This window comes from Panulirus ornatus, chromosome 13 (assembly GCF_036320965.1).
Source record: "Panulirus ornatus isolate Po-2019 chromosome 13, ASM3632096v1, whole genome shotgun sequence".
In the NCBI taxonomy this organism is placed as follows: domain Eukaryota; kingdom Metazoa; phylum Arthropoda; class Malacostraca; order Decapoda; family Palinuridae; genus Panulirus; species Panulirus ornatus.
The window spans coordinates 8,699,518-8,722,821 of record NC_092236.1 but is presented as its reverse complement, the minus strand read 5'-3'; the positions used below and the strand labels follow the sequence as shown (position 1 = coordinate 8,722,821).

The 23,304-nt window shown below is 44.9% G+C and overlaps 1 long non-coding RNA gene across 1 annotated transcript; it reads left to right on the top strand.

The window, feature by feature from the left end:
• The first annotated feature begins 16,273 nt into the window (after window positions 1-16,273).
• On the top strand, window positions 16,274-16,764 carry LOC139752586 (uncharacterized). The gene is made up of 2 exons (XR_011713538.1): window positions 16,274-16,414; window positions 16,451-16,764. It is a non-coding gene; the product is annotated as an uncharacterized lncRNA (long non-coding RNA).
• The last annotated feature ends 6,540 nt before the right edge of the window (window positions 16,765-23,304 follow it).

Here is a 23,304-nt window from a genome sequence, read left to right as displayed (position 1 = left end):
CACTGTTTAACATGTTGAGCACGACGGGAACGACCTTTGGTCACAACAGCTCAACCAACCCTCGTGCACGACGGTACGACTCTTGACCACGACGGTACGACTCTTGGCCACGACGGTACGACCCTTGGCCACGACGGTACGACCCTTGGCCACGACGGTACGACCCCTTGGCCACGAGTGTATGACCCTTCGGTATAATGCTCCCGCCACTGACATAACCCACACCAAGCTATCACTCCCAAAGAGTCGTACTCTGTCGTGCACATGGGTCGTACCGTCTTGTTTCCTGGTGGTCAAAAGGCAACTACGACAGACCGTATACCAGTACAGTACAAGTGGTGGAAAAATACAACAACTCGCCATCTGATCTCCATTACACCAAGGGGGTCTCATGAACAGTGAAAGACTAATGAGAATTCCTACGTATATGAAATAAAAAAAAAGAAAGAAGTCTTATTCTCCATACATCTGGTGATGGTGTCTACGTACATCATGATTTCTTGACCCCCCCCCAAAAAAAATATCTTCACACGGCGGAAGTGCTCGCTTGTGGTTCCCAGGCGGGCCACAAATGGGGGAGAATCACAAGGTGGAACTTGAACTTAACCACGCTTATAATGGCACACAGTTTGCCAGCAGTTACTCTTTGTGAAGCTGCTGAGGGGGGAGGTGGAGGGCTCTTTCCCCTCCCCTCTCTCTCTCTCTCTCTCTCTCTCTCTCTCTCTCTCTCTCTCTCTCTCTCTCTCTCTCTCTCTCTGCTGTGCTATCCTTTTTCTTCTACTGCTTTTAAGGGGGGATTGGCTCTTTTTTCAGTATAGGCCAGACCACCTCGTATGCACCTTGGGTTTGTATGTATCTAAGCAACTTTCCCCTCTCACCTCTTTAAGTTCGTACCATGATTGTCGTCTGAAATCAAGTACACACACACACACACACACACACACACGCACACACACACACACACACACACACACACACACACACACATACATACATATATTTTTTTTTTTTTTTTTTTTTTTTTTTATACTTTGTCGCTGTCTCCCGCGTTTGCGAGGTAGCGCAAGGAAACAGACGAAAAGAAATGGCCCAACCCCCCCCCCCCCATACACATGTACATACACACGTCCACACACGCAAATATACATACCTACACAGCTTTCCATGGTTTACCCCAGACGCTTCACATGCCTTGATTCAATCCACTGACAGCACGTCAACCCCTGTATACCACATGACTCCAATTCACTCTATTTCTTGCCCTCCTTTCACCCTCCTGCATGTTCAGGCCCCGATCACACAAAATCTTTTTCACTCCATCTTTCCACCTCCAATTTGGTCTCCCTCTTCTCCTCGTTCCCTCCACCTCCGACACATATATCCTCTTGGTCAATCTCTCCTCACTCATTCTCTCCATGTGCCCAAACCATTTCAAAACACCCTCTTCTGCTCTCTCGACCACGCTCTTTTTATTTCCACACATCTCTCTTACCCTTACGTTACTTACTCGATCAAACCACCTCACACCACACATTGTCCTCAAACATCTCATTTCCAGCACATCCATCCTCCTGCGCACATCTCTATCCATAGCCCACGCCTCGCAACCATACAGCATTGTTGGAACCACTATTCCCTCAAACATACCCATTTTTGCTTTCCGAGATAATGTTCTCGACTTCCACACATTTTTCAAGGCTCCCAAAATTTTCGCCCCCTCCCCCACCCTATGATCCACTTCCGCTTCCATGGTTCCATCCGCTGACAGATCCACTCCCAGATATCTAAAACACTTCACTTCCTCCAGTTTTTCTCCATTCAAACTCACCTCCCAATTGACTTGACCCTCACCCCTACTGTACCTAATAACCTTGCTCTTATTCACATTTACTCTCAACTTTCTTCTTCCACACACTTTACCAAACTCAGTCACCAGCTTCTGCAGTTTCTCACATGAATCAGCCACCAGCGCTGTATCATCAGCGAACAACAATTGACTCACTTCCCAAGCTCTCTCATCCCCAACAGACTTCATACTTGCCCCTCTTTCCAGGACTCTTGCATTTACCTCCTTTACAACCCCATCCATAAACAAATTAAACAACCATGGAGACATCACACACCCCTGCCGCAAACCTACATTCACTGAGAACCAATCACTTTCCTCTCTTCCTACACGTACACATGCCTTACATCCTCGATAAAAACTTTTCACTGCTTCTAACAACTTGCCTCCCACACCATATATTCTTAATACCTTCCACAGAGCATCTCTATCAACTCTATCATATGCCTTCTCCAGATCCATAAATGCTACATACAAATCCATTTGCTTTTCTAAGTATTTCTCACATACATTCTTCAAAGCAAACACCTGATCCACACATCCTCTACCACTTCTGAAACCGCACTGCTCTTCCCCAATCTGATGCTCTGTACATGCCTTCACCCTCTCAATCAATACCCTCCCATATAATTTACCAGGAATACTCAACAAACTTATACCTCTGTAATTTGAGCACTCACTCTTATCCCCTTTGCCTTTGTACAATGGCACTATGCACGCATTCCGCCAATCCTCAGGCACCTCACCATGAGTCATACATACATTAAATAACCTTACCAACCAGTCAACAATACAGTCACCCCCTTTCTTAATAAATTCCACTGCAATACCATCCAAACCTGCTGCCTTGCCGGCTTTCATCTTCCGCAAAGCTTTTACTACCTCTTCTCTGTTTACCAAATCATTTTCCCTAACCCTCTCACTTTGCACACCACCTCGACCAAAACACCCTATATCTGCCACTCTGTCATCAGACACATTCAACAAACCTTCAAAATACTCATTCCATCTCCTTCTCACATCACCGCTACTTGTTATCACCTCCCCATTTACGCCCTTCACTGAAGTTCCCATTTGCTCCCTTGTCTTACGCACCCTATTTACCTCCTTCCAGAACATCTTTTTATTCTCCCTAAAATTTACTGATAGTCTCTCACCCCAACTCTCATTTGCCCTTTTTTTTCACCTCTTGCACCTTTCTCTTGACCTCCTGTCTCTTTCTTTTATACTTCTCCCACTCAATTGCATTTTTTCCCTGCAAAAATCGTCCAAATGCCTCTCTCTTCTCTTTCACTAATACTCTTACTTCTTCATCCCACCACTCACTACCCTTTCTAAACAGCCCACCTCCCACTCTTCTCATGCCACAAGCATCTTTTGCGCAATCCATCACTGATTCCCTAAATACATCCCATTCCTCCCCGACTCCCCTTACTTCCATTGTTCTCACCTTTTTCCATTCTGTACACAGTCTCTCCTGGTACTTCCCCACACAGGTCTCCTTCCCAAGCTCACTTACTCTCACCACCTTCTTCACCCCAACATTCACTCCTCTTTTCTGAAAACCCATACTAATCTTCACCTTAGCCTCCACAAGATAATGATCAGACATCCCTCCAGTTGCACCTCTCAGCACATTAACATCCAAAAGTCTCTCTTTCGCACGCCTGTCAATTAACACGTAATCCAATAACGCTCTCTGGCCATCTCTCCTACTTACATAAGTATACTTATTGTATATCTCGCTTTTTAAACCAGGTATTCCCAATCATCAGTCCTTTTTCAGCACATAAATCCACAAGCTCTTCACCATTTCCATTTACAACACTGAACACCCCATGCATACCAATTATTCCCTCAACTGCCACATTACTCACCTTTGCATTCAAATCACCCATCACTATAACCCGGTCTCGTGCATCAAAACCGCTAACACACTCATTTAGCTGCTCCCAAAACACTTGCCTCTCATGATCTTTCTTCTCATGCCCAGGTGCATATGCACCAATAATCACCCACCTCTCTCCATCAACTTTCAATTTTACCCATATTAATCGAGAATTTACTTTCTTACATTCTATCACATACTCCCACAACTCCTGTTTCAGGAGTATTGCTACTCCTTCCCTTGCTCTTGTCCTCTCACTAACCCCTGACTTCACTCCCCAGACATTTCCAAACCACATACATATATATATATATATATATATATATATATATATATATATATATATATATATATATATATATATATATATATATATATATATATATTACTTTTCATTACAACGAGGACGATATTTTCAAGAGATAGATTTACATGCAAATGCACCACAGATGTATTCACACTTTTAAGCATCGACACATAAACCAATGTACACTTGTCTGCACCACACGTTTTCTGTTCATCGATACTTTTCATACATACACGAGACTTAATTGGGAAGACATATTACCTCTACTGCAGTTTTCGTCAAATTCCCTCCTATAACTAAATTCTTCTACATTCACTTCCTCTCTGCTCTTTATAGTTTCACTCGCGTCAAAAATTCGTGGCGAGATACCGATAAACCACCAATAAACAAACGATAAATAACGCAATAACTCATAACGCCTGAGAAAACCATCATCATCATTAGTCGTAATTCTTACCTCTTTTTTTTTTTTATATAAATGAAGTCGTTGCTTTATAATTCCATACCTGGCTCTTTTCTTCTTCTTTTTTTTTCTATTTCCACGAAAACCTCCGAGGCGTAATAATGGATTTCGAGAACGCTGATGCAGCCGTAAATGTGAACAGTATAATCACGGCAATAACTGACGTTAGGGCGACGGAATTATCGGATTACCGCGGGAGGAATTATAGGGTGGGTGTGTTTATCAGTTACCGTCTTCACAGGAGGCAAGGAGGAGGAGCAGGTGTTCTTGGCCGGCGTCTCGTGGGTCGACAGGTCAGAACTGTACAATTTGGTCAATTACGGCGCGACCCGTGGTAAAGGGGGAAGGTGGGGAGGGGCGTGTGTGGGGAGGGGTGTGTGTAGGGTGGGGTGGTGAGGGTTGGGGGGAGGGGTTTAATTGGGGGTAGGTAGGATTAAGGTGGTAAGGTGGTGGTAGGTGGAGGAGGAGGAGGAGGAGGAGGAGGAGGAGGAGGAGGTCTTCTAGGCTGGCTGTGGTTGGGGATGGTGACAGAGGCCGGTGCTTACGGCATTATACTTTCTAATAAGCTGTGGAGGATTCGTAGTTAATGAGACCTTACCATGACGCGGTGTAGAGAGGCAGTGGGTCTATTTGCGTCGCGACGCAGTGGGTCGTAGCGTTACAATTGGACTCGTTGGCATGTGTGTGTGTGTGTGTGTGTGTGTGTGTGTGTGTGTGTGTGTAGTTACGTGCGTCCGTGTATGTGCGTCTGTCTCTACGTATGTATATATACAGACAGAAACCCCGCTCAGAGGAGGATGTAGTGGTCAATTGGTTCATATCGAGACATCAGGGGAAATGGGGGAGTTCAACAGACGCATCGTTTAAAAGTGACTGACATCCTATCAGTAGAGAAGTATTTCAATTTCAATATCAGTGAGAAGACGCCTTAAGAGCTATTCCCAGTATTTCGTGTAACTCAAGCGAATACGCTGAATACTGGAGATTGTATGTTGTAGAAATCAGAGACCACTCAAGATGTGCTTATCTCACACTAGAGATAAAGAAAAAAAAATAATACGTCTCGCTTTGTTACGTGGCAGTGAATATGACGTCACGGTTGTATTCGTCTGCCTCTCCACGTCTTCGTCCTGTCCTTAAAGTGATCACGTATATTCATGAAACCTGTTCACGACACCAATGAGAATAGACTCAACCTCGAGGTCAAAAGCTCAAGGTCATTGTGGCAGAAGTCCTCTCGGCCCTCTGGTTCTACCTACAGAAAACGAGACGCTGGTGAGAAACCATTCAAATACGTTTTTGAATCAGTGTGAGTGGAAATACGTTTTTGAATCAGTGTGAGTGGAAGCTAAAGGGGTATGACCGCATAACTAATCCAGGAACTAAAGAAGATATAGGAACACCATCGACAATCGTATCAAGACTTTTTTTTCTTTTAAAGGATTGTTTTCCTTTTGAGACACGTTTGAAAGTATGTATATAAGGATGTATATCCCTTTGCAATACGAAGTGGGCTTCACTTTTCCCACACTGTATATAGTGGCGGGTATCTACTGGGGAACTGGAGCTATAGAGAGCTGGGTCATGAGGGATTTCAAGCCACGCAGGCGACCAGCCACATGCCCCTCTCTCTCTATCTATCGTTCTCCCAACACTACTTACTCCTATTATAGCCACATGCCCCTCTCTATCTATAGTTCTCCCAACACTACTTACTCCTATTATAGCCTCATACCCCTCTCTATCTATAGTTCTCCCAACACTACTTACTCCTATTATGCTTTCTTGCCCTCCAACTGCAATGAATGTGGCCCATTCCTTCATCCCAGGATCCAGTCGAGCCACCTGCAATTTTCCAGGTCCGTACGCGGGGTCAAAGCGCACCTTGACAATATTTTACACTCGTGAAATTTCCCCCACCCAAGTTCTTCTGATTCCACGAAAATCTTGAAAGGGACACAGAAGACCAGCTCAATCCTCCGCGGTGAACAGCTACGATAAACAACCATCGCCGCGAAATACGTGGGAGAGACATTGGCCACGACCCGCGAATCTCTGGGCATATTCGGTCTAATTTGGCGTAATGACGGCGGTGGCTCCGTGGTAACAGTGGCAGCAGTGACAGGAGGAGTGCTAGCCACGGTGGAGGTAATGACAGCAATTGTATTGGTTGTGTAACTTGTTCTGAAAGTGGGAGAGGTAAGGAGAGAGGGGAGGTAATGAGAAAATCTCTTCCACAGAACGGGAGAGGAGCGTCACGAGGGTCATACCGGTGCAGCCTACTTTTCCATAATGGCTTCGAATACGTATCGAATATCAAGAGACTAAAACAGCTTCGAACCGATGACGGGACATATATGGTGTAGGGTTACTGTGGGGTTACTGAAGTAAGTGTGTGTGTGTGTGTGTGTGTGTGTGTGTGTGTGTGAGTTCGTTTTCTGAATCATATCTCTACGAACGCATCATCTGGTCACTACACACTACTCCATCGGCTCAGCGACGCACTCGCCCTCATCTGATTACCCTAACGGGTCGATTGTTTACAAAACTAGGGGAAGGTGGCGATCCACCGTCTTTCACGACCTTAATGACCTCTCCACGTTAACCCAGCGTGACCCCGAGAGAATGAAAGTTTGGCGAAACCCGACTTCGTTCTGAGCGTCCTCAAAACCGCTATGATAATCAAGACCCTATGGGAAGCACGACTTTAAGAGGAGTGGTAAAGCGGGATGACACAGTTTCTCCCCCGCAGTCGTAAATTAAGCTGATCGTTGGCTGAAGGTGTGATGCATACAGCCACCCAACCTGCCACCACAGTAGTACCTCACCTCCGAGGCAAAGCTGATACATAAAACCATCCAGGCCAGCTCTCCTTGGGTAGGGGGGCGCCATCGACTACCGTATGTATCAGGGACATACCGTGGACTACAACGAATATTACAACCGTTGGTGATTAGGTTTCAATGGCTGGGGCTCATGTAAGGTGAGGGAGGGTAGCCTAGAATCCGTGTTACGTCAGCCAGAAGCTGTGTTACATTGCCTATGTCTCACGTAAGGATGGCCAGAACCAGTATTGCTTCGGCTTGGACCCCTATGCGTCTCTTGTGCTCACTCAGGTCCACTCCTCACCCTCTTATGTCCGTGTACGAGTATTATGCAAATACAAGAGCACAATATACATTCAACTTTCAGCCATTCACGAACGTACAACGCCTGTAATTCACTGCTGAAGAAACGTCAACCCAAGAGACAGGTCCCCGAAGAATACTCACCTGCAGACGCGATAAAGAAGGACCATCTGGAGGGCCAACGCTGACCGGAACTCTGGAACACTGACACGCCACACGTAAACCTCGAACACTACCACACCACAGCCAACTAACGCTCAAGCGCAAACTCACCACACGCAAACAATGTTACACTATCTAAATCACAATGGACAGTCTTAAGTTGATAAACGAAACACCAGCCAACACTGAGGGAGGAAAAAATAAAAAAAAAAAAAACCCACACAACATTGTCTGTCACAAACTCAAAAAAAAAAAAAAAGAGAGACACTCCCGCAGCTGTGCCCCAGGCGAGCGAGCTCACCAGATATCAAGCAAGGGAGTGGAGCAGATCCTGGCGTCTGTCTGTCTGTACGTGTTTGCTTGTGATTTGTGACGAGCAGGTCGCTGGTGCGGGACTACGACGAAACACCAACCAACCACATGGCTGACGGGAAATTATCATCTTCTTTTCTTTTCTTTCTCCTCGTTTCTCCACACGGGGTTAGGAACGTCACTCTCTTTCTCTCATTACTGTCGAGGAATATCGTCATAAATGAATTATTCATTATTTGCGTCGAATACTTTACGAACTGAAATAAATGGGATGTTTTGGATGGACACAGGGAGGGAGCTTGGAGGAACACCGATAACGCGTAAATGTATAGATTTCAAGAAGTTATCTCAAGTGATTTTTTTACATTGTTGTCAATGAGGAGAGTATCAAATGAAAATCATTTACATGTGTAAATGCAGATTAAAAACCACAGGAGAAATGAAAGTGAAGCTGCAAGATCTTGTATTTACACTTTGATTTCTCCTGTGGGTTTATCTGCATCTGTTATACAAAAGACCGTGTCTACACGCAAATGTCCTGGGTTCGAGTCCTGGCTGTTGGAGGGTGTTATATGTGGTGTGTGTGTGTGTGTGTGTGTGTGTGTGTGTGTGTGTGTGTGTGTGTGTGTGTGTGTGTGTGTGCTTAAAAGTTCTAATTTTCACACACTTCTTTCATTTTCACGTAAGACCAAATCACACGTAAGCGCATCCTGTTATTTAAGCTAACGAAGAAGATGAACCCACATGACAACAAGATGCAGGATATATCTACATGATGATCGGTAATCAAACATCTAGATCAGTTCTAACACTCGGCTGGGCCAACCCCACCTTAGCCACCACCTTAAAACAAAATCTAAAATGGTTCATGAACGCCTTGAAGAAACTCGCACTCTGGCGAGTGACATTTGAAAGAACTTCAAATGTTCTCTTCTTTTTTAAGGTATCGAGTCTCACCTCTGTCCTTCCCTCTCCTCCTCTCCTCTTCTCCTTCCTCACTCACTCCCACCCGGGGAACTAGGCGTCCCATCTGCCCGTGGCACTGGGATCAGGGATCTCCCCCCAGGCAGTGCATGATCATGGGCGTATGATCCAACCCAGGAGAAACGAGACTGGAGACAGATGCGACAGACGGATCAAACGGCTAAGACTGTTAAAGTAGATAAGCAAAGAGATGGACGAAATGATAGTCCTCACGATGCACGGGGTGATCTGAAGTCTAACACGACGCCAGAAAGACCCTTTGGCACGATGGAACGACCCTTTAGGATGGAAGTGGTCCTTCACCTGACTTTTAAGGGTTAAGTCAAAGGCCAGTCAGTCGTAAACAATGTCGTGCTCAAAGATCGTACCGTCATGTTCGAGGGTCGTACCGTAGCGCTCAAGGTTATCGTAACGTTCTGCTCAAGGATCGTATCGTCATGCTCGAGGGTCGTTAACATCATGCTCAAGGGTCGTACCGTAGCGCTCAAGGTTGTCGTAACGTTCTGCTCAAAGATCGTATCGTCATGCTCGAGGGTCGTTAAAATCATGCTCAAGGGTCGTACCGTCATTGCTCAAGATTCGTGCCGCCGTGCTGAAGGAGCTCAAAGTTCTTGTTATCAATGATGAACATTTAGACATTGTTGTGATCCAGATGTACATCTTCTGTAAGCAATACGTATAAATCAACAGCCCAGAGCTCAGTTTACCTCTAGGAAAATACCTCGCGTGGAGCGGTGTCTGGTATGGACCCATACAGGGAAAATAATAGCCTTCAACCTTACGTCTGAATCGAGAACAGCTAAAAGAATCGCTGGAGAAATTTCCAGCAGGTCTAACGCTATTACTAGCCCAACTGCCCCGTGTTGTTGACAATAGCGACTTGCTGTTTACATAGCAACTGTCCCCCAAGCAGAGTTTAGGACACGAGATATCATACTAACACAAGGAGAAGATAATAAGAGAAACCAGATGGTCTTTAAGAGTTTTATAAAACCCGACTAAACTCTCACGAAGAATTTCCTCCGTGACGGTTCAGCAAGAGGAGGGGGAAAAAAAAAAGGTCATCTCTAAGGAAAAAATGTAGTTATTACGAATCTAGCAAACGGGCCAAAAAAATAGCTCCTCCTAACACACACACACACACACACACACACACACACACACACACATACACACAGGGGCACGCAGATAGACAGGCAGACAGACACACACACACACACAGAGGCTATTCAGCATAACAACATTCAGTGACGCGATTCTCCTCAACACACAATATATCATTCAGCAATGAAGCCCGTATCCTTCTCCCAACATCAAAACACTACCACGAAAGGTTCCGTTTTTCTTTTTTTTTTCTTTCTACTTGCAAGAGATCCAAAGACGTGTATAAAACTTTCAAGCTCTCGTGTTTCTTTGCTTTTATGCAAGAATGATTTATCGTGTTCCCTGGCTACGCCCGGGGGCGAAGTTTATTTATACAACCAGCAACAATTGCTGACACTTATGTAGTTGCCAGGCTGATTACTGAAGTCCATTAGACTCGACGGTATTTGTATGTTGAATCGCATCGAGCTGACTTACATTTATTATTTCGTATTCTTGCAGTTCACAAACACGAAGTATTTCTCACGTTTTCTTGATGTGCAAGTGAAGGAGCGTCCTGCTGAAGGTATACGTACATGTTACTATGTTAAAGCTGAGGACCCATGTCAGTGTCTTTGCCTCGTGCATATAAAGAGACTCAGGAAAAAAGATGTTGACGATTTCGCTCTGTGTGTGTGTGTGTGTGTGTGTGTGTGTGTGTGTGTGTGTGTGTGTGTGTGTGTGTGTGTGCGCGCGCGACATCGTCGCCGCAGACCCAATGATGGGTCTCCTGTCACTCATCCCTCATGGTACATGGTGTGGAGGTACTCTCTCAGCACACCGTACAAGACTACATGACTCAGTGCTCCTATATTTTCTGACTTCAGGCGACCCGGCTCTCACGTTTTATGTATTCCGCGAATACACCATGGCAGCAGCCACATGCTTGAAGATGACATACTTCTGTACCCGGGACCCTCGCAAGCCTGTAAATTTTCCCTTTTGTAACTAACTGTACCGGTAAAGCTATGTCTTACGTACTGCCGTACTGTCAGTATACATGTATGCTTTGACAAGTAGTGATAAACACCTCAACCCTAAGATAAGGAGGGAAAATGAGTCTATGTCCAGACGCGGCTCCATGAATTGACCTTTGTACTCCTCTCCTGTCTACATCAATGCCTGCTGATCCCATCCATACAGTGTACCTCTATGTACTGAATACACACGGACCTCAGCCCACCTCTGTAACCCGCTCATCCCCTCTTCTTCTGTACTCTACTGCTGTACCTTTGGACTGGGCGCCTGTGTGCTAGATACATGAGGCATTCAGTCCATCCCCTTTAATGTGACTCATATATTATTCTGTTGCCGATATATATATATATATATATATGGTTACTGACCCCAGTCTTGTAATATATGTCTGTACTGCAATACATAAAATGTCCTGTAATATATGTGTGTACACGGGGAATTAGGCCTATCTTTATAACTCACACACACACACACACATACACACACACACACACACACACACACACACACATATATATATATATATATATATATATATATATATATATATATATATATATATGGGTGCTGACTCACAATGTACCCTTCTTATACGTATGTACCGAATCCCTACCACATGGGGTCTTCACACCAACTCTGTAACCCACCTGATAATCACCAACATTTGCATAACTATTCGTGTTCAAGTCTATCGAGAGCCGTCCATGTCTTGCCTAAGCCATAGTATAGGGGCCACTAAATAAAGTAATTAAACTGACTGAAACTACTCTTAGCGATGGCATATCTCTCTCTCTCTCTCTCTCTCTCTCTCTCTCTCTCTCTCTCTCTCTCTCTCTCTCTCTCTCTCTCTCTCATATATATATATATATATATATATATATATATATATATATATATATATATAAAACTTATATATATATATATATATATATATATATATATATATATATATATATATATATATATATATATATATATATATATATATATAAGATCATCTCTTGCATTTTCTTGTGAAAAAAAATAAGTATATCATATATTACGTACATTATAAGACGATGATAGAAGGTTATATATCTCCCAGTGCACCGAGGATAAATGATACTACAACTGTAAATCAGAATAATGAGTTCGTAAATAATTTACCTCCGTAATTCGCCACCATTTTCGTTAATGCCTTAGAACAGCCATGCATACTGAAGTTAAAGTGCTCGGTATTACTGGTGTGTGTTGACCTGTGTTGAACCGAGGTCAAAGGGCATCCGTGATAACCCACTTCAGGCTGAACATGGCAGATATATTATGCAAATTTCTGCAAAAGTTACTCAAGAGCATTACACGAATCCCAGTCGATACGAAGAAAAGAAAGAGAGAAAAGAAATCGAAAAAAAAATATTCAAAGAAAAACAATGTTGTATTTAAATCTGCATAACTTATGAGTCTTAATTCTTAAGTCAACACTCTTGTTAAGTCTTCACATGGTGTGTAAAGTGAATTGTAAAAGTGTTAATAATCTCTACAGCACACAGTCTGCTCTCATCCTCATCAACCACGACAGCGTGGCCCTTGAACACAAAGTCACGACCCTTGAGCACGACTCTACGACCCTGAGATGAGACGCCGAGGCTGTTTTTGACCTAACCCTAAGCGATACAGGTCACAGGCCTGTACCGTACGCGTTGCACCATCGCGCTCAGGGGAGAGGTGGTGTGTGTGTGTGTGTGTGTGTGTGTGTGTGTGTGTGTGTAATGTCTTGTTTTGGGGTTTTACCGTCGTGCTCAAAGGGTTGCACCGTCTGTACTTTGGGAGTTGCAACGTCGTGCTCAAGAGGGCTGTACCGTCAAGTTCAAAGGGATTGTACCGTCGTGCTCCGAGAGTTGTACCGTCGAGTGCAAGGGGGCTGTACCGTCATGCTCAAGGGGGCTGTACCGTCGTGTTCTAAGGGTTTTTGGTACCATCGTGCTCTAAAGGCTGTACCATCGAGCGCAAAGAGGGCTGTACCGTCATGCACAAGGGGGCTGTACCATCGCGCTCAAGTAGGATGTACCGTTTATACTAAAGGGGAGGAGGAAGGGTAGCAGTGTCGTGTTCAAGGGACACTGTACCGCCTCGTTCCACCATGGTCGTGTCTGACGATAAAGCATACATTTTACTCCCACAATATTAGTGCCCTCGGGAAAAAATAATGCTTGTCATTTATTCCCAAGCTGTTCATAATACTCCCTTGATGGCCCTCCATTAACCGCATTTTCTCGTGGTACTGAAAACAGGGAGAATAACATTGGCGAAAATATTTTCGCAGAATAAATATATATATATATATATATATATATATATATATATATATATATATATATATATATATATATATATATATATATATATATATACATACGAATATCTCCCAGATCTGGAGGATCGCCAAGTATATACATCGCCTAGTATATACTTTCGCGTCTTTACTTACAGAGTACAAGTGAATTATTACTTCTGTATTTTGCGTCGCTGGTAACAAACAAAAGAAAAAAAAAAAGTATTGTTACTTTCCTGCAGATTTCGGAGAAATGTGTGGAGTTATATCATATCCAGTAAGCCACGTATCGTATTTCTGTGTCAACAGTCTGTGTACATTATATCAACAAGAGGTACAGACTTACCACAAGAACATGATTGCTCGTCTGCGCCACACTAGTTAGCGCTTTATTACTGTTCTCCTTTACTTTTTTCTTTCAGGTACGCTATATTGAATGTTCTATTACTCAGGCACAGTTGCTTTATTTTCATTCTCCATTCCTTCGTGTCCTGATTTACGTGCAACCAAGAGGGTTTTTACTGGTTCATGTGAGAGAGAGAGGGTCTGGGGTCCCGTACCGTGTGTTCGTCTTGCTTGGAAGGTCTCGGCGTTTATATATATATATGTATGTTTTTTTTTTTTTTTTTTTTTTTTTTTTTTTTTTTTTTTTTATACTTTGTCGCTGTCTCCCGCGTTTGCGAGGTAGCGCAAGGAAACAGACGAAAGAAATGGCCCCCCCCCCCCATACACATGTACATACACACGTCCACACACACAAATATACATACCTACACAGCTTTCCATGGTTTACCCCGGACGCTTCACATGCCTTGATTCAATCCACTGACAGCACGTCAACCCCTGTATACCACATCGCTCCAATTCACTCTATTCCTTGCCCTCCTTTCACCCTCCTGCATGTTCAGGCCCCGATCACACAAAATCTTTTTCACTCCATCTTTCCACCTCCAATTTGGTCTCCCTCTTCTCCTCGTTCCCTCCACCTCCGACACATATATCCTCTTGGTCAATCTTTCCTCACTCATTCTCTCCATGTGCCCAAACCATTTTAAAACACCCTCTTCTGCTCTCTCAACCACGCTCTTTTTATTTCCACACATCTCTCTCACCCTTACGTTACTTACTCGATCAAACCACCTCACACCACACATTGTCCTCAAACATCTCATTTCCAGCACATCCATCCTCCTGCGCACAACTCTATCCATAGCCCACGCCTCGCAACCATACAACATTGTTGGAACTACTATTCCTTCAAACATACCCATTTTTGCTTTCCGGGATAATGTTCTCGACTTCCACACATTTTTCAAGGCTCCCAAAATTTTCGCCCCCTCCCCCACCCTATGATCCACTTCCGCTTCCATGGTTCCATCCGCTGACAGATCCACTCCCAGATATCTAAAACACTTCACTTCCTCCAGTTTTTCACCATTCAAACTCACCTCCCAATTGACTTGACCCTCAACCCTACTGTACCTAATAACCTTGCTCTTATTCACATTTACTCTTAACTTTCTTCTTCCACACACTTTACCAAACTCCGTCACCAGCTTCTGCAGTTTCTCACATGAATCCGCCACCAGCGCTGTATCATCAGCGAACAACAACTGACTCACTTCCCAAGCTCTCTCATCCCCAACAGACTTCATACTTGCCCCTCTTTCCAAGACTCTTGCATTTACCTCCCTAACAACCCCATCCATAAACAAATTAAACAACCATGGAGACATCACACACCCCTGCCGCAAACAATCATTCACTGAGAACCAATCACTTTCCTCTCTTCCTACACGTACACATGCCTTACATCCTCGATAAAAACTTTTCACTGCTTCTAACAACTTGCCTCCCACACCATATATTCTTAATACCTTCCACAGAGCATCTCTATCAACTCTATCATATGCCTTCTCCAGATCCATAAATGCTACATACAAATCCATTTGCTTTTCTAAGTATTTCTCACATACATTCTTCAAAGCAAACACCTGATCCACACATCCTCTACCACTTCTGAAACCACACTGCTCTTCTGTTTCTTCTGTTTCCCATTTTAGAAAGTTAATACAAGGAGGGGAGGATTTCCGGCCCCCCGCTCCCGTCCCCTCTAGTCGCTTTCTACGACACGCGAGGAATACGTGGGAAGTATTCTTTCACCCCTATCCCCAGGGATAATATACATATATATATATACACACACACACACACACACACACACATACATATATATACATATGAAAAATGTAAGAAACAATTTAGAAGACAAACTTTTAGCTTGAAATGAATGAAAAAATGAACGTCACATAATGGTTCAACCTCTGGCTATGGAAAAGGAAATGTACAATTTATTCACACAAACGTCAATAGCAGTTCTCATCAATTTCACCACTGAATCAATAAGCTTCAATGTCTAAGCTACATTTTTCTCCAACTTCACTATTTTCTTGTCAAAACACCATGCATGAAAACTATCACTCCAGTAACACAACTATAAACATTTACTTCCCCTTTAAAAAGTTCTGGGGAAGTCTGTCTCGATACACTGCGGCGAGGCGACGCGACGCTGACACAATCACTGTCACAATATCACTTCTGCCTCCTTCCAATCGTTGTTTCAGGGAATAATTCCGGGTTGCTGAAGTGCCGCATAGGCTGGCACGATAGCCCGGGCCACATCGAAGACGTTATGAGCCCGGCCGTTGTCCACAGATTCGAACGCAGCGTCGAGTCTCCTGGGATCTCTCATAACTTATGTAAAGTCAGTTCATCAAAATGGGCATTATCAACAGTGAGGGATGCAGCATTTATAAATCCAGTAGCTTGCTGGCCGGAGTGGTACAACACTGTAGGAAGGGCATCCTTCAGAAGCTGTACCTCTGTCTGCAAGTATCACCAAGTGGTTAATCAACCAGTATCCTGAAGCTCGCTTACAGCTGCAACATATTCCTCCAAGGATTGATTGGCTGAGCTCCCTTCTAAGGGGTTCCTGATGTTAACAGTCTGATCAATGGTAGTTGTTCCACTCCCTCTTAGTTCTGGGAAGATGACTGCCCCACTCCATACCACTAGTTAGCACTCCAGAGATCGTTCCTGCTATGGGACTGCCACGCGTGGTGAAGACATCCACTTCCATGTAGTTTGCACGCCAACTTTCCTGTACATTCTGATCTACAGCATCTAGTAGGAACTCCCGGGTTATGCTGTCTAGTGAGTGGCCATTCACCTTATGTAAAGTCAGTTCATCAAAATGGGCATTATCAACATATATGTATGTATATATATATATATATATATATATATATATATATATATATATATATATATATATATATATACAGAGAGAGAGAGAGAGAGAGAGAGAGAGAGAGAGAGAGAGAGAGAGAGAGAGAGAGAGAGAGAGAGAGACTCTTAGGCAAGGTGCCCGTTTATCGACCAACCCAAAGAGGGAAACAGCTTGGGTTGGCTATGAGCCGGCTTCCCAGTCCGAGACTCGAACCCTGGGCCGTGAGATTGGCACGTCGTGTAACACTGACCACTGCGTCACGTAACGAGTTACGCTTTCCTCACCAAGCGTATCAAGAGGACGATTACGACTGGCAGACTATCTTCGCCTGGCGTAGGTGACGGGAGGGGGGAGGGGAGGGGCAACCGACCCTTCTGGTTGTGTTGGTGGGCGTTCCTAAAGTGTGTGTGTGTGTGTGTGTGTGTGTGTGTGTGTGTGTGTGTGTGTGTATACATCACTCATCTCTCCTCGCCTGTCTCTGTGACGCTACTTTGTTTTTTCTATCCCCAGAATTCTGTTGCCCTTTCTGACAACTAGCTCGCTATAACTTCACGATCAAAAAAGAAAAAAAGAAAAAAAAGAATTCGTTTTCTACTTTCGTACGGTGTCGTAAAATACAAGAGCTGCTGCACTGCTGCTTCTAAGGTGGTCGTCTCTGAAATGGTGTGGCATCATTATCGTGGTATCTCGGTAGTGCGCACTGAATCAGATATCTCCAAGGACACCCAGCACAGGGAAGACATGGCACCTGAGAGAAATGCTTGCATTATCTTGCGCGAGATATATTTCTTAGTCCCATGCATGGCGACCTAAACTCACCACATTTACCGGACATTAGAGTGAAGCAGACAGCACCCAAGGATAGCCATAATCCTGTCAGACAGCAAGGCTCACTTGGGTGTGTGTTGAGGGGTGTGGTGTGGGAGAATGTGATACGGATCTGCTCCCCAGAAAATAATTAAGAACGCGCCATTCAAGAACCACCCAATGGACACACACACACACACACACACACACACACACACACACACCCTCAACAACATGTCTACGATGAACTACAGATGGCTGCCACTCCAACAACCCGGGGAAGACAAACACGTTTAACTCCGGTCCAATCTCTCCAGTTCGGGCTTTGGCTGTACAGAATGTGGTCCTTTACCGTCTGTTTGCTGGAGGTGTTTGTTAAGCCGGGTGTAGGTCGAGGGAGGAAGCCAGCCGACACCACAGTACCGTCGGTCGGGGGTCACACATCTGGTATTTGCTCGCGGGTGGAGGTATATAATCGTAGTGTGTTCCCTGTGAGAGGCGGCCGTCGACCACCGCCTTCCGCCATCGCCGTGAAAGTCAACACCCAACTCCCCATCCTCGACCCCGAGGGTATTAATAAGCTCCAGGGTTCGATCTCCTCCAGACCGTCTACCGCCACCCCTACTGCACTCACCTGCAGTCCCTCCCTCTGGCCCCGTCTCTGCTCTTGAATCGTTTCCCGTTTTCTGTCAATGTCTGTCAGTCTATAGTCTGCGTGTCTTATCTGTGCGTCTGTCTGTGGTTATGCTTAGGTCTATCACGGTGGTGAGGGGTCATGACCTTCTATATCTTTATGTGTAGATGTAGCCATGGGAGTGTGTCTATTTGTCTACATTTGTCTACGTTTCTGTTTTTAGATGATTCACTCTCTCTCTCTCTCTCTCTCTCTCTCTCTCTCTCTCTCTCTCTCTCTCTCTCTCTCTCTCTCTCTCTCTCTCTCTCCATACATCTATGCTTATCAGCCTCATAAACAAACAGACAACTCATTCTTCTTCTGGACGGAGCTGTTCTGGGGTAAATACCACCCCCCCTCCCCTCCCCTTTCAACAGGTGTGTGTGTGTGTGTGTGTGTGTGTGTGTGTGTGTATGTGTGTGTGTGCGTGCGTGCGTGCGTGCGTGCGTGCGTGCGTGTGTGTGTGTGTGTGTGTGTGTGTCTGTGTGTGTGTGACTTATGTCTGGGTGCCTTACAAAATCTAGACCCGATGTATATCCCAGGATAACCTACGTACATTATATATAAAAAACATTTTATTTTCACTTCTCGTGTATAAAAAAAAGAGACTGAGGAAAAAATAACACCCGAGAACCCCTTCCCCCTCTCGACCTAAAGAGGGAGAAACCCCGATGGGATTGGACACGAATCCCACTTTGGTTTATCCCCCAGCAACATCGGCGGACATCTGAACCACACTCTTGGATTCTGGGCGGATAAACCTAGCTCATTCTGGGTCCAAATCCCCGGATTCATAACGGGGGATTTCACTGACCAGATGTATAAATCCAGTCGGAATCCACAGGTAAGGGTGGAGGGTTCAAGCTAGTCTGGTATTTGTTTTGTTAAAGCCCCACTCGAAATACACCTGAGTGGTTCTGTATACAAGGGGGGTCCGCTTGATGTAGACTATAAATGCTCTCACAGAGTTTACACTTGCAATCTAGGTCTGTCTGTCTCTCTGTCTCTCTCTGTCTCTCTCTCTGTCTCTGTCTGTCTGTCTCTCTCTCTCTCTCTCTCTCTCTCTCTCTCTCTCTCTCTCTCTCTCTCTCTCTCTCTCTCTCTCTCTCTCTCCATCCATCTATTACTTTGAGTAGTCAACCACGCCTGTGTTTAATGTATTATAACTCCTGAGTCTACACTTAACAAATGCCTGTATCTTGACACACATATGTAATACTTCATACGTATACTTTTTACCCCATACGCTTCCGTATCCCTTTCCCATCTACGCACAATAGCACCCCACCCACCTCCCCCTAACTTAAGAATAATCTATCGTTTGGTAATCTTTATTTTTCCCCCCCTTCCCTCTCCATTGATCTACCAAACCACACAGGCCTGGACATCACATTAGGTATGCCACAGAGGGTATGCTAAGTCTCATTATACCACGCAAGGGTTATACATCATCTCCAATATGCCACATAAGGCAAGCTACAACCCTCCCCGACATACCTCACTGCCAATTATTGTTGTTGTTCCATCTTTAAGCAATTTATGGACGCTAATTACTCCCTCTTTAGGATCTAAGATGTAATTTAAGGTACGGCAAACTACGAAGGATTGTGATTACGTCTTCTTATAATAGGAAGAGATTCTATTTATTTTTTTTTTTCCCCCGAACTGCATCATCAAAATTAGTGCTCAAATGGACGTTGATGTTTGAACTTATTTGTTCTTTAATGAGTTATCTGCCCGGTAGGCTTGTGAGGCATGGCTGAGGAGTCTCATTATGTGTGTGTGTGTGTGTGTGTGTGTGTGTGTGTGTGTGTGTGTGTGTGTGTGTGTGTGTGTGATCACTATTTTTGTGTTGCGGGAAGAGAGTTTTACACTCGGGTGGTCTCGTCTCGTAAATCAATATGTGTGAATGTGGGTATATTTGTTGTATATATGTGTCTGTGTTTTATACGTATGTGTGTGCACGTGTATGCAGGCGCAAGTACGTATTTGTGCATAAGCATTTGTGTGTGTGTGTGTGTGTGTGTGTGTGTGTGTGTGTGTGTGTGTGTGTGTGTGTGTGTGTGTGTGTGTGTATGCACGCTTGTGTATACGTAAACACATGTTTATGGATGTAGGCCTTGCACGTGCACGTATGTATGCATGTGTGTGCCAACATGTACATGAGTATGAGTAAGTATGAGGGTGGATATGAGGGTGGGCTTGTGAGGTGGGATCATTAAGCCAAACTAAACCCAGTGTGGGTCATGCATCCTGTTCGTCGTAAAGAAATATTTGCATATGTCTTCATTAATCACATGATGTAACAGAACATTGTGCAAAGAACTCTTCAGTGACTCCTCTCTCTCTCTCTCTCTCTCTCTCTCTCTCTCTCTCTCTCTCTCTCTCTCTCTCTCTCTCTCTCTCTCTCTCTTATGGTATCTCATTATCTCTCTATTCCCTCTTCTTTCGTGTTCATTACTCTATGACTTCTCTCATTATACTGTACATGTACTTCACCGCTTCGTTATGTCGCAATTCTCATATATCTTTCTTCCCCATCAGTTCTTTTATTCTTTCTTTCTTTCTTTCTTTTCACTGGTGTTGTGATCGTCTGCGTCAGTGACATTATATATATCCCAGGCCCCATTCACAGGCCTCCTTCCCATTATCCTAATCATCTCTCTTTCCCATCCTCTTCCTTTATCATCTCGTCTTGCATTCTCTCACCTACTCACGTTTTCCTCACCTGTCCTCGCCTCTCCTCTCTCTGCGGGGCCTGCGCAGGTTTCGAGTCCCCCTACCTCTCCCAGTCCCTCTGTATCCTCGTCCTATCCCCTCTTCCCGTCCCGTCTCACGACCTCCGTGCATCCGAGCGGAACAGACGGCCAGGCCCGACCATACTGTTCCATCGTCAGCAGCTGACCACATCATTAATTCTCTTCGGCCTGAGGAAGTTGTCTCTCTGCTGCTTCTGCTGCTGCTGCCTGGTAATGTTGCCTGGTATGCCGGACCCCTTGATGGCAGCAGCCCAGCCTATCCTCGTTACCTGTCCTGCAGGTTCATTGTCCTGGTCATCTGTCCTAACTACTGGTCCTGGTGGTGATTACCACAGACGCGGCAGTCTTCCTTGTATGAATACCATTTGTTTATCGACGTATATTATTTTCTCTCCTCCTCCTTTCGAGGTGTATGTGATGATGAGCCTTGTGTCCTGGCGCCTCTTGCGGTGTCGCTCCCGTGAAAAGCAGCCCCGAGCAGAGAGTGTGTGTGTGTGTGTGTGTGTGTGTGTGTGTGTGTGTGTGTGTGTGTGTGTACTGTCCTTAATGCTGGTGGGAGCCCCTCCAGCGTTAGAGTGTGTCTCAGTCTGTGTCCTGGCTCATATCGGACGACCCGTGAGCTCTGGTGTGTGAGGGGGAGGGAGGTTTGGCCTGGTGGGTGATGATGAACGTTACCGCCCTGGTGGTGACTCCAGCAAGACAGGAGGGAGTTCCCCGGTTTCCTCCAGGTAAGAGGCGTCCGGGTCCACCGAGCTGAGGTAATGGTATCACGATAGATAGATTATTTCCGCTGCTGATAATGGTCAGGCTGATGTAGGCCAACTATCTATCGCGTTTTTTGTGATGTGTTACTGGGGGGAAAAAAAGAAAGGAGTTCACTTTCGCGTTGCTTCGTCTCTTAACTTTGTATATATATACGTGCAATGAGTATATATGGTATGTGTTTACCTTAAGCTTCTCTCTACTTTCATGTTATAGTCCCCGTCTGTTTTATTCCTACATCGTTCAAATATCGGTCCATTTCATATACCATCGCCCTCAAAGCCAAGGTCGTGCGTAACACCAAGATTTTCCTAATCCAGTAACATGATGCAATGCTGGCCCTTTTAGCCGTTTTATTGACACCGATACGAGGGACGTTTCATTTATTTAATCTTATTACATAAAAAAGTATACATATATAGTGTCTAGATATACACAGACAAAGCATTGCAATGATAGCATGAGGGAAGGGCACATATACAAGGGTAGGTGGAGGCACGCACACAGGGTAGTGTGGATACAGTAACAATTGTTTTCCTACTACATCAACATGCACGTTATCCCCTAACAAATCCCATTTGCATAGCAGCGTCGGGTTTGCCCTCAGCCTGTGGGCTTCCTAATAACGTCACTCCACGCCATCCTCTCATGGTGAACAGGAAGAGAGAGAGAGAGAGAGAGAGAGAGAGACGTCTTCCCACAGTAACTCCCGACGGAAAATCCAAGTCTCTCACTCTTCCTCTCCTCCCTCACGACCGTGCGCCGACGTCATCTCTCGTAGGCAAAGTCGCGCACGCGCCCTCCCTCACTACGCTCACTAACATGTACCTGGGTTTTCTAACGTCACGTGACAGTGTGCCACACACACATATGACGACATCTTGAGAACCCCGAAGCCGTGACAAACGGTTATCCCACGGCAAATGGTGTTCATCATCTCCTCAAAATAGACGGGAAGGGGTTTCAAACACTTCAGCTCTGACGTCAGCATAAAAGTTAGGAAAAAAAAAAATAATAATTCTCATGATCCATTTTCTCTTCCAGCAAATCCTCCACACGTCCTTGGCGGGGACAGGAAAATCCACTGAAGGAGGAAACTTTTACGCCTGTAGTCTGGGCCCTCTCAGGGGAAAAAATATACAAGGTTAGAGAGACATATGGGGGTAACCATGAATAATATCATCCCATGAGCATTACAATGTTTACCGTGGGCGCCAAGGTAAGACCCTTAAGCACGACCTTACGACCCTGGGGTATGATGGCGTGACCTTTTTTGACCTGCTCCTGAGGGGCCAGGGCAAAGGTCACGCCATTATGCCCAAAGGTCGTGCTGGTGTGCTTAAGAGGTCTCATGGTATATGACCTCCCATGGTACATGACCTCCCATGGTATATGACCTCCCATGGTATATGACCTCCCATGGTATATGACCTCCCATGGTACATAACCTCCCATGGTATATAACCTTCCATGGTATAAGACCTCCCATTTT